Below are 12581 nucleotides of genomic sequence, written 5' to 3'. Positions count from 1 at the left end.
ATAATGTTATATTAATATGTTAATGTTGACATATTTGGATTGCACCTGTTTCAGCCGCATTTATGCCCATTGAAAATGAAGGCATTTTCATACAATGCAATTACATTAAAGAACCATATATGTGTGCTACTGTTTGTTATTAATATGTAACTGGGTTCCTGAGTTCTCTTGAGTCTCCCCCACGAAATACTTCGCACATGGCTACACTTGTCTACTATTTCCTTGCTGGAGTGTGACCATAGACTGTTTAAATAATGGACGTAGTATCCGTGACATCACCCATCTGTTCTGATTGTTTTGAAGCCAATCGACTGCGGCAGCCATATTGGAAATGCGGAACTCAACCAAGCAGAGTGTGACGTAAAGGGGCGGAGTTTGAGCCTCCTAGCCAACAGCCATGAGTTCCCGACTGGGAGTCAAGTCAGTCATGTCCTTCTTTGGGCAGAAACTCGTAATCTTAATATCTTCTGATTCGTTAGAAAAAAATTCACCCTCGTACAGTGTGTGCCGATAGAGAAATTAGCTACGTATAGCCATGCCGTTTTTTAAACTAGGCTGTAAACATGTTTATTAAAGATCGTCTTTTTTGAATTGGTGTGTATGTGGTTTCCGGTGTTTCTGCAGCCAGCCTCAAGTTGATTCTCGATGAATTGCAGTTTCTAACAATTCCACATGGGCTTCATATTTTGAGACGGGAGGTTGCCGCTTGAGTGTGATGTGATTTGTGTCATGTGCAGGTGCAATGGATCGTGTACAAACAAATAGGGTGTCGGAATGCTATCATGTTTATACTTCTCATCCAACCACAGTCAAATTCACTCTATCTGGATGGTGCGATTTATGGGGATAGGTTTTAGTTATTTTGTGTTTATTTTTATTTTTTTTAACGATGGCAAGCCGAAATGAAATGGGAGTAACAAGGCTATTTTTAAAATGTAAGGAGTAGAAAGTACAGATAATTGCGTAAAAATGTAAGGAGTAGAAGTAAAAAAGTCGTCTGAAAAATAATTACTCCAGTAAAGTATAGATACCCAAAATTTCTACTTATGTAAGGTAACAAAATATTTGTACTTTCTTGACACCTCTGCTAAAAATGAGCTGCTTTATCAATGGACTTTTGTAATAATGTGTTTCCACAATGACAAGACGTGCACCAAAGGGTGCTTTTGTCACAGACTGTTAGCTTCTCACTCACAGTTGACATGGTGAGGTGCATTAAGAATACTGTGGCACTGTGCTGTGTGAGGGATTTGTTATCCTGATGTTGAAATGAGTTCGAGGCAGCTCAGTGGGGACTTCATTTCCCACTGTGCCTCTATATAGGTGGGAATAAATGCCTGTTTACATGTTGGAGCATGCAGATTGCATAACAGGCTTGTTTTTTTATGAGCTGCACATCAAAGGTGGGACACTGTGTGAGTAACAGCCGCATATTTGTCACAGATTGGGCTTGCAGAAGTTTGGTCTATGCTCTTTCACCTTTGAACGTGCATGCTGGATGTGTTGAGTCAGATTCATTTGAGTGAACAGTTTGTTCATCCTTTACACTGCTTTGAACAGCGCTACATTCAGAACAGCTGTCCCATCCCAGAGCTGAAGGAGGCTCAGCTAGAGCTGCGATCAAACCAAGGACAGTTCTCTTTATAAGTCAAACTTGCTGTAAATCCTAAAACAGGATGTGATCAGAATTATTCTGGCAGTGTGGCCTGAAGTCTCCTTTTTTTTGTCTGCTTGATGGAGACATGCCATGTTCTCCTTCACCACAACACTAGATAACATGCAACAGGTGACATCTGTTTTAGTTTGATAACATTAGTGGACATTTCAGTTCTCTCTTCTATGAATATACGTTGCAATCTGTTGAACAGCTAAGATGACATTTGTAGTTTGAAGGCCTCAACTTTCTCAGAGGGACAGTCTCTGCTTTCATTTCATTCAGCAGAAATGTCTTGACTCCAGCTAAGCAGGGAGATAAAGAACAAGCATGCTATGAAGTCATGTGATCTTGTCGGGATTATCAAACACACCTTAGACAGGGAGATGTAGTGCTTTATCAGTTGATAGTAAAACCTTCAATGGTTTGAAACTATGCTACACATGTGTTTACATTATACCCAGTTAGTCAGGATAAGTCATGAAGTCAGAATTCCGGAATTTAAGTCAGAATTCTAGAATTGAAAGTCAGAATTCTGGAATTTAAAGTCACAATTCTGGAATTGGAAGACACTATGCCGGAATTTTAAGCCAGAATTCCTGAATTTAAGTCTGAATTCTGGAATTGAAAGACTTAATTCTGGAATTGAGAGACACAATTCTGGAATTTTAACCCAGAATTGAAAGTCAGAATTCCTGATGAAGCGGATAAGATTGAAAAGTGCCATAAATCAAAATCAAAGTCCACGAAAGGTTTTTCTATTTATTAACAAAAGGTTCAAAATAATTCAATACCAAAAAAGATCTAAATAAACAATGATAATGACGTTTACGATGGTGTTTAACAAAAAATATTTAAATATATTTAAATGTGATCTTCTGTTAATCTTTTTCTCAAATACTGTGATCCTGTTGTAGTCACTCCAGGCTATATGGAGTGTTTCCATATTCCTGTAAGCTTAAAGATTCGGACCTCTCAGATGTTCAGTAACATTATTAAACAATATAGTGGCTCCAGTCTGCCCATCATACATCATATAAACATTCCTGTCTGTCCCAGTTTATACTGCTGTTTACACTTGACCCTCTCCCTGTAATGTCCCATCTATTTATTTTAACAAAGAATACATCATAATAGGAAGTGATTTTATTGTGTCTCCTAGCATTGAGACTGATGATATGGTAGTTATAGAGTGATCCACCTTTACTAGCAAGTGCATGGGAGAGTAATTAAACTAAGCATGAGCATGAGCAGTGTAAGGAGGTTGCTTCTTCACAAAGGTTCAAGGGAGGTCAAAGAGAGTACAGTAGTGTCTGATATTCTAGAATAGTGATGGGAATTTCGGCTGCAAATTGATGACAGGATAAAATATTTCTACTTAATTCAACTAGGAAAAATAAAGGAAAGTGTGTCATCCAACAATAATATTTTCGAATTGTTAATACTTAATTACAACTAAGGTAATATTAGGGTTTTCAAGATAAAAAGTGAAACTCAATAAGCTAATGTTAGTCTGGTAAAAAGTGACACTCAGTAAGCTAACGTTAGTCTGGTAAAAAGTGACACTCAATAAGCTAACGTTAGTCTTGTGGAAGGTGACACTCAATGCGCTAACGTTTGTCTGGTTAAAAAGTGACACTCGATAAGCTAATGTTAGTCTTGAGGAAGGTAAAAAGTGACATTCAATAAGCTGACGTTAGTCTGGTAAAAAGTGACAATGAGCTACGTTAGTCTGGTAAAAAGTGACATTCAATAAGCTAGCGTTAGTCTGGTAAAAAGGGACACTCAATAAGCTAAAGTTAGTCTTGTGGAAGGTGACACTCAGTAAGCTAACGTTTGTCTGGTTAAAAAGTGACACTCAATAAGCTAACATTAGTCTGGTGGAAGGTGACACAATAAGCTAACGTTAGTCTGGTGGAAGGTGACACAATAAGCTAACGTTAGTCTGGTGGAAGGTGACACACTAAGCTAACGTTAGTCTTGTGGAAGGTGACACAATAAGCTAACGTTAGTCTTGTGGAAGGTGACATTCAATAAGCTAACGTTAGTCTGGTGGAAGGTGACACAATAAGCTAACGTTAGTCTGGTGGAAGGTGACACAATAAGCTAACGTTAGTCTGGTGGAAGGTGACACAATAAGCTAACGTTAGTCTGGTGGAAGGTGACACACTAAGCTAACGTTAGTCTTGTGGAAGGTGACACAATAAGCTAACGTTAGTCTTGTGGAAGGTGACATTCAATAAGCTAACGTTAGTCTGGTGGAAGGTGACACAATAAGCTAACGTTAGTCTGGTGGAAGGTGACACAATAAGCTAACGTTAGTCTGGTGGAAGGTGACACAATAAGCTAACGTTAGTCTGGTGGAAGGTGACACACTAAGCTAACGTTAGTCTTGTGGAAGGTGACACAATAAGCTAACGTTAGTCTTGTGGAAGGTGACATTCAATAAGCTAACGTTAGTCTGGTGGAAGGTGACACTCTAAGCTAACGTTAGTCTGGTGGAAGGTGACACAATAAGCTAACGTTAGTCTTGTGGAAGGTGACACAATAAGCTAACGTTAGTCTGGTGGAAGGTGACACAATAAGCTAACGTTAGTCTTGTGGAAGGTGACACAATAAGCTAACGTTAGTCTGGTGGAAGGTGACACAATAAGCTAACGTTAGTCTTGTGGAAGGTGACATTCAATAAGCTAACGTTTGTTTTGTGGAAGGAAAAAATAACACTCAGAGTCTAAAGAGATTGAGGCAGCTGGGCACGGTTTGCAGAAAAAGCAACATATCTCTAAATCTGGGACATCGAATCAAAATCAATTTGTAAACAATCATCTTGTGTCGTAAGTAACCTTTTGAAATTGTGACCAGATGTTTCTTTTTCACAAAGTACAGTAAGGTTAAGCAGAGTTGGCCTGCAGGCTTTCTCTTGGAGTCCCCTCTCAGCCTCTCGTCAATATCCTGTGCCTCTTTGTCCCTTTGAAGCTGCTCCTGTTACAAACAGATGAGATAACATGCAGACTCTCCTGGTGAGGAGAAACTTTGTTTGTATCTTATCTCTGTGATAACACATGAGTAGGATAACGGCTTCAAAAACGTCACGTCTAGTAAACATTTGAAAGTAGGGCATTGGACATTATTGAAGAATTCTGTAATAGATCTTGTGCATTGCGGCCTGTAACAGCAGGAGGCTGGAGCATCTTGTTGATACAGCTGGGGAAGAAGCTGAGGGACAGTGAAAGTGAAGAGCAAAATGCAACAGCTTCATCTGGCTGAAACAATGTCAATGTACCACTCAGTGAACATTGCTAAGTATTAAAGCTGGCTTTACACCTGTTGACTTGTTGAATGGGTATCATCAAGGGATGTCCCAATCAGCTTTTTTGGCCCCTGATCCTGATCCGATTGTTTAATATTGAATATTTGCGGATAACGAGTCCAGATCCAATACTTTTGATAAGAGAGTTGAGCTGCACACAGTTTTTTACCTTTAACAAAAATAAGTAATTAAAAAAAGAACTAAAATATGTCTTATATTTATTCCATTCAACTAAATCCAGCTAGAATTGTTGTAAAACTCCTCATTTTTTTACAAGCTCTGCTGTATGAGACCCACAAAACTGGTGTGCATGCATTACAGCATGCTTAAATCTAAGGCTTCTCTGAACTAGGGATGCACCGAAAATTCGGCCACCGAAAATGGCTCAAAAATGCATTTTCAGTTTTCGTCCGAAAGACTTTTATCACCGAAACAACACGGCTGAAACACAATGTTGTGATGATGCAAGATAAAACCGCGGCCGGTATGCGCTTGTCTGGAGAAGGCCCAACATGTCTGCATCCGTTCTTCCTTTAATCGCAGCACTAAAGCGTCTTCTCAGCAAAGAGGTTGAGACGGACCACGGAGTGAAAACCATGAAAAAGTACACTCTTAGAGTCTGTCAACACACGTTTCACTGAGATCTATTCAGATCCTCTGCACTTCATTGCGACTGTACTTGATCCACATTATAAAGATCATTACTTGGATGTGGGAATAAAGCAGCGCGCACAAGAAATGATCCAGCCCGCGATGGATGCAGAGAACCCGCTTGGAGACGGAGAAGCGCACAGCGCAGGAGAAGGAGAACAGAGCTCCGAAAAAAGGACTCGTCTCTCTGAACCAGATGAGGGGCATGCACCCTCGTTGTCTGATATGTTCAATGAGATCCTTGATTTTAGTGAGGTTAGTACACAGTCAGAGCCATAAATGCAATGTTAGGGGAGACCGGGGACAGTTGTAACATTTTTGACATTTCTGTCTATAACTTTGAGCTCTTTTAACTCAGTGTGTTCAAACTGCTATACAAACTAGCTGCAACTAAACTGAGCATGTGCAGAGTGAGTTAGGTGATTCCTAACTTGTTCAAGTGCAAGTGTTACAACTGACCCGTGTTACAATTGTCCCCGGTCTCCCTACTAATAATTGGCATAATAATTTATTTCAGTGTTTCGTTTTCTGGTTTTTGGCCTTGGTTTCCTCATTTTCGGTTTTGGCCAAGAATTCTCATTTTGGTGCCTAGTTGCAAGACAAAAGTCTAGGGAAAGCTAATGTTCATCCTCTTTCTGGTCTTGAGGATTTCTTCTTACATTTTGCCCACTTCTCGGGAATTTAAACCCACGATCAAGCTCAATAAACTAACTTATAAACTGCCACTATCCAGCTTATAGTCCAGTCTCTCACAGCCCTTTACTTTGTCCACATAAACACTGCAGGGCCTGGTTACATTGTTTCTGCTGTCAGAACACGTGTCGCTTTGATAACTTGGACCCCGTAGTCCCCATCCTCTCAGTCTAAACCTACTTCTTGCAAAGGCTGCTGCCTGTCTTTGGGTTACCAAACATCTGGCTCTCACTATTTAACTCGGCCTGTTATTGCTCAGTGTGGAGGAGGAGCCGTACCTTTTAGTTGTGTCTGAAACTGAACCTTGAGAGGGTTCTGTGAGGACACAAGCTATTTTTTTACTTTCCAATGTTAATGCACACATTACGAAAACACTGTGTACTTTGGTGTTTGAACAGCCCAGATTTTGTCATGTGCGTTGACAAATAGAGTCAATAATTCCACTGTCAGGTTAAGGACAGGTGGGGCAGAGAAGGAGACAGCTGATGTGGAAGGAGGGAGGAAGGAAAGGAGTGTGGATGAATGCACACTCAGTTTCCAGTCTCTGTTGTTTTCTAATCCCATCTTCAGGAAGCAGGGGAGTCTGAAAGATCCATTTATCTCTATTTATACATGAAGCTCTTTTGCAACCACTGCTCTTAAATATGCATGTCAGTGTTTGCAGTTTAAAACATGTTGAGACTAGACCTCTGTGCCTCGTTGTGCCTCCCCAGATTAACCCTGCATGACCTGCTAGCAGCCTCAAATTACAGACTGTACAGGCTGCACAACTCTGGGGATCCAGATGACAGCCTCTGAAAATGCAAGATTACTTAGTATAAACCTTTATGAAATATGTAGGAAATATGCTTAAGAGGTGATTCTCATTTTCTTGTATATCAGGGATGTTCTCAAAAGTACCAACATTTTGAATTTGAGTGTTTCATCACCAAATAATGGGGAGATAAAAAAAGATGGAGCATTAAGGACACATTGAGGATGAAAAAAAATGACATAATTGAGAATTAAGACATAATATTACAAGAATAAAGTCCTTATTTTACGACAATAGTCCCTAGAGGAAAAAGTAGTACATTTTTGACAACCAACTCATAATTTAATCATACTAATAAGAACGTTCTTTTAAATGATCAAGATTTAATGAGTACATTTACAAGAATAAAGTAGTGATCTCCCTGAAATATAGTCGTGATTTATGAAGAAGAAGTGGTCACTACAAGCTCTGGTCCACTATATGTAAGGTAAGATATAGGGGGATATCAGAAGGGGGGCCAGCAACCTGCTCTAAAATAATGAATGCAGATCATCTTGTAAAGTAATGCTCAACAGCTGAGGACAAACAGCAGTTGCTGCACAGGCTGCCTGTTAGCCGGCTCTTTTTTCAGATTAGACTCATTAATTAAGTAACCAGAAAATATACTTTGTAAAGTAATTAAGGTTACAACATGGTGCACATTAAAGTCGCTTTTTTATCATTTGTATCTTGTTTGAAAAAAAGGAACAGAAAAATGAATACAATTTTAATTTTATGCAAAAAATTTGAATATGAATTTTAGGCCAAATCACCCAGTCCTATGACAGTGTGGTGCTAATGTGCTGAAAAATTGAGTATCCAACTATTTATGAAACATTTATTTAGGGCTGGGCGATAATTTGATAACGATAATTATCACAATATCATTTTTCTCAATATAAATATGACAAATGTTGGATAAAAATTTGGTATAAAGGGGCGCTGGTGGCCTAGTGGTCTAAGCGCCCCACATACAGAGGCTACAGTCCTCGTCGCAGGGGTCTCCAGCTCGATTCCCGGCCGCGACCATTTCCTGCATGTCTTCCCCCACTCTCTGCTCCCGACATTTCCTGTCTCTCTTCAGCTGTCCTATCAAATAAAGGCAAAAATGCCCCAAAAACATAACTTTATAAAAAACTTTAAAAAAACTGTATAAATAATCCTGTAATTATACCCCCCAACCACTGGAAAGGGGGGCACTAATGAGCCTTTAACCCTAGTTGCCACCCAACATTAGACAGAAGAAGACTTCATTGAACAGCCAATCATGTCGCAGGGTGAGAGGTAGGCGGGGCTTAAAGACGTTCAGAGCAGAATGTAAATGTAGCTTTCTTCAGCTTTCACTCAGGATCTGACTTTAAATATCAATGAAATAATGATTCGATATTTATGATGATAATTATGGATATCGACTGATGTGAAATATTTTATCGTGATAACATCATTTTCAATATTGCCCAGCTCTACATTTAGTATAACTTTGCAAGATATTCCAGGTTCAGGTCACTTCTCTTCTGAGCTCCCCCGTCAAATTAACACATAAGTGAACAATTAGCTTAAATTCTGACTTTTTTTTTCTGGTAACATTATGACCTCATTCTCTTTATGACCTTATTCCTGTGAATGTAGGACTTAACTCTTGAAACCCCCCCCTCTGCAACCTAGACCTAATGCCATCATAGGTAAAGGGTGTTCTGTGCACTTCTGCTTCAAACAGTTTTGGTGGAAAACTTTTAGTTTCCAAGGAATCCTCAAGGAATGTAAAAAGGAATGCCAAAGGAATGTCAAAAATTCTATGAACCTGTTGGAACAGTTAATATATTGAACTATAGTTCTGCAGTCCTGTATTTCTAGAAGTGTGTTCTTTGTTTGAGCTCCGCAGTCACCCTCCGTATGAGTGTCATCCTCTCACCTTGTGTGGTTAAATCACATACAGGACTTCAGTGCTTCTGCCTCTGAATGGTTTGGTATTTCTTGTTAAGAATGAAATGGTAGATTTTCCATCATTGCTCAAGGGTCGTCAGATAGCTGTGTGTATGTATGTGCCCCACAGCCCGTCATTCAGGGCAAAGTTAACGCTAGTTTTGTGTGTTTGTGTGTCACTATCTCAGGTTGTGTGCGTCAAAACAAAACAGAACAGAACTTTGACCCGGTCCAAGTTAATATATGAACCAGAAATCAGCTCATTTCTTTTTTTTAGCAGCCACACGCACACACGCACACACGCACACGCACACACACACACACACACACACACACACACACACACACACACACACACACACACACACACACACACACACAGGTTGTTCCCAGTAGCCTTTAACCTTTGACCTTCTGCTGGGGAGCGTCTGATGTTTGTGGTGACTGAGCTGTCCTGAGACAGATACCCACACTGACTGAGGACAGTTTAGATTATTGATAAACTTTTCAGTGAGGATACTTAAGCTTGTTTGTCCCACTGTGTACCATTAGTGGGAGACAGACACAGAGTTTACAACCGGACCACAGGAAGAGAGGGTCATGGAGTACATCTGGCCTAAAACCACTACATTCCATTTTGGCTTTCTAACTCTAATCTTACTCTGTGCTCTCTCAGAGATTTAACAACTTTGCATCTGATGTTAGTGTTTAAGTTTGAGAGTGGGAGTAGGTTTAATGCTTCTGTCTCATTGAGCTCGTTCACAGTACTCTGTCTGTGTTGAACCTGACAACGCGCAAACGCCAGATATGTGTGGTGAACCTCATGAGTGTTACATCCGTTAACTCTGCTTGAGTGCTCACACGTTCTTGTAGAGTGGTCTGATAAAGATACTTGAATGATGTAAACTCCAAAGTGTTAAACCATGCAGAGTAATCGGACATTTTTCTCGCCCAGAAAAATTACCTTGGGATTGGGAGACTGTACACACGTGTTGTTGGCATCAACTCAGAATAGTTTAGGACTGTAGTGAATAGATTAGGAGCAATACCTGATTTACTTATTCAACCTGTTGGACCAATATCTGATGGGATCTGTCAAACTGTGAACTTAAATATTGACTGCGGTGTTTGACACAGCTTTACCTCTTATGACACTATGTATTAAATGACAAACAAAGTGTCTCTTTGTGATTGTGGGGCTCATTTAAAACTGGATTTTAGACTGCTCTTATCTGAAACTAGAAAACTACTCTTATGCCCACTTATTAGCTTTGGGCTCGCCACAGGTCACATTTTTCTGCCATAGTAAAGACCACCTGAAATGTGTGTCAAATGTTTCTGACTTTTACATATGAGATTAATGTTCATTTTGAAGTATTTATGCAAAGGATAGTTTAGTAAGTGATGGTTGTCTCATTTATTCAGAAAGTCAGGACAAGAATCTTGCAGTAGTTTTCATTCATAACACAAATTGACAACTACAACTTCAATTCCCTAATAGTTTAGTTCCATTCAGTTTAAAATGCTGATTAAACAGAAGTTAATAGTTAGCAAATCACGTAAAGCCTTTATATAAGTATAAATGGTGCAAAGACAACACATCAGATGTTGAAACTAAACTTATTTGTTTTATAAAAAACGTACTAATTTTAAATTTTGATTACAGCAGCACAAAAGTCTGGGACAGGGGCATGTTTATCATAGTGTAGCATCACCTCTTCTTCCTGCAATGCTCTATAAAGAGGAGATCTAATTTTGAAAGTGAAATGTGTCCCATTCTTGTCTGATGTAACATCTCAGCTGCTGGAGAGTTGTCATGCAGAATGTGGTTTGGCATTGTCTTTTCTACAACATACACAGTCTCTCATGAAAGGCTTTGTCTGGATTGCATCATTTGTTGCTCTACAACGTGTGTGTGTTTGTCAGCATTAATGGTGTCTTTCCAGATGTATAAGCTATACATGCTGGCTTATGAACTGTCCGCTGATGACGAACTGAGTGGAGGGTGCGGGATGCATGATTTCCAAATAGAATGTCAGATTTTGATTTATCGGACCATGGAACAGTTTTTTCACTTCACCTCAGTCCACCTTAAACGGGCTCAGGTCCAAGGAAGGTGTCAGCGTTTCTGGATTATGTGTAAATAGGGTTTCCTCTTTTCTTGATAAAGTTTAAACCTGCGTTTCTGGATGCAGACAATGTTTTTTGGAAGTTATTTTGAGCCCATGTGGTGATTACCACTACAGAGTCAGATCTGTTTATGATGCAGCGCTACCTGAGGACCCAAAGATCACAGCCTTCCATGATTGGTTTTCAGCCTTGTCCCTTATGTATAGGGATTTCTCCAGATTCTCTGAGTCTTTTAATGATATTATATACTGTAGATGATGAAATCCCCAAATTTTTAAAAGTTTTATTCAGAGGAAGTTATTCTGATATTGTTTTACTGTTTGCTCACGTATTCACTCAAAGAGAGGTGAGCCTCTTCTGATTCTTACTTCTAACAGACTCAACCTCTCTGTAATGCCCTTTTCAAACCCAGTCATGTCGCTAACAAGGGATGTGTGAGTTTTGACTAGTCCCTGAAAAGCCATCAGACGTTGTGTCCAAGCAGGAGCACAGCTGTCTGCCATGAGCTGGGGCTGAAGCTCTGGTTAAGAGGTATAGTTACATACAGTTATAATGCTACAATGTCCCACTATCCGGGTGTAAACAACCACAGTGGAGAGGAGGCATCTCAAGTTGTATGTAGGCATGGGCCGGTTACCTTTTTCAAGCTTCCTTTCTCCTCCACGTAAAAATGAAAGTTAAAACATTCACGTCATCTAAGCAGTGCTCTGTGTTAGCCCCTTCCGGTCATTCTTCTTAGGTTAGTGAACGTGCATGTAGCAGAGAAACCGTGTTGTAAGCCCGATAGCCGTGGTTAGTTTGGATGTAACATACATTTATTTACCTTCAGAGTTGTTCCCAAATAGCAGAGAGTGTCACAAGTAGTGTGAGTACACTGAGAGAAACTGCTGCACTCAGCATCTTTTTCAGGCCACTCAATGTTATTTTAGTGTATTATTGGCTGCTCTGGCTGCAAACCTGCACAGTTTGACAAGGTGCTAGTTGTACTGCTCTGGCCAACCAATCATAAACTAGATGGGGTGGGACTGTGCACCCAGGTCATCAGGAGAACAGAGGCTTTTCAGATGACCATCACAGACACAGAGAAGCCAAGTATGGGGGCAGTTCTTTGTGCATCAACATGGAAGTAACAGAATCAATATAACATTATTTGAGATTATTTGAAGTAGTTGTAATAGTGTATGCATTTCTAAATCTTTCAATCAATTGTTCATTTTATTAGTTTAACTTACATACATACTAACTGATGTTCCAAATAGTTGTTATATTGTTTTTACATAAAATAGATTTTGTTCATTGGAAAAAGATTCCCACACTTTTCAAAACAACACATTTTGGAGCTTTGATCGCAATACACTGAAATGTGCTATTTTTGCTGAAGGCTTTCATACCACCAGAATCTCATACAGGCCCATGCATAGTTGTAT

At 39.7% G+C, this 12581-nt stretch overlaps 1 protein-coding gene across 1 annotated transcript in view; it reads left to right on the top strand.

Moving 5' to 3' along the window:
- The window catches only part of LOC117807144 (pyruvate carboxylase, mitochondrial-like), a 408892-nt gene that overhangs the window by 1391 nt on the left and 394920 nt on the right, over positions 1–12581 (top strand). The gene's annotated exons all lie outside the window — the stretch shown is intronic.

Source organism: Notolabrus celidotus, chromosome 23 (genome assembly GCF_009762535.1).
Source record: "Notolabrus celidotus isolate fNotCel1 chromosome 23, fNotCel1.pri, whole genome shotgun sequence".
In the NCBI taxonomy this organism is placed as follows: Eukaryota; Metazoa; Chordata; class Actinopteri; order Labriformes; family Labridae; genus Notolabrus; species Notolabrus celidotus.
Note: the sequence above shows the minus strand (reverse complement) of the source record. Positions and strands in the feature narration are given on the sequence as shown.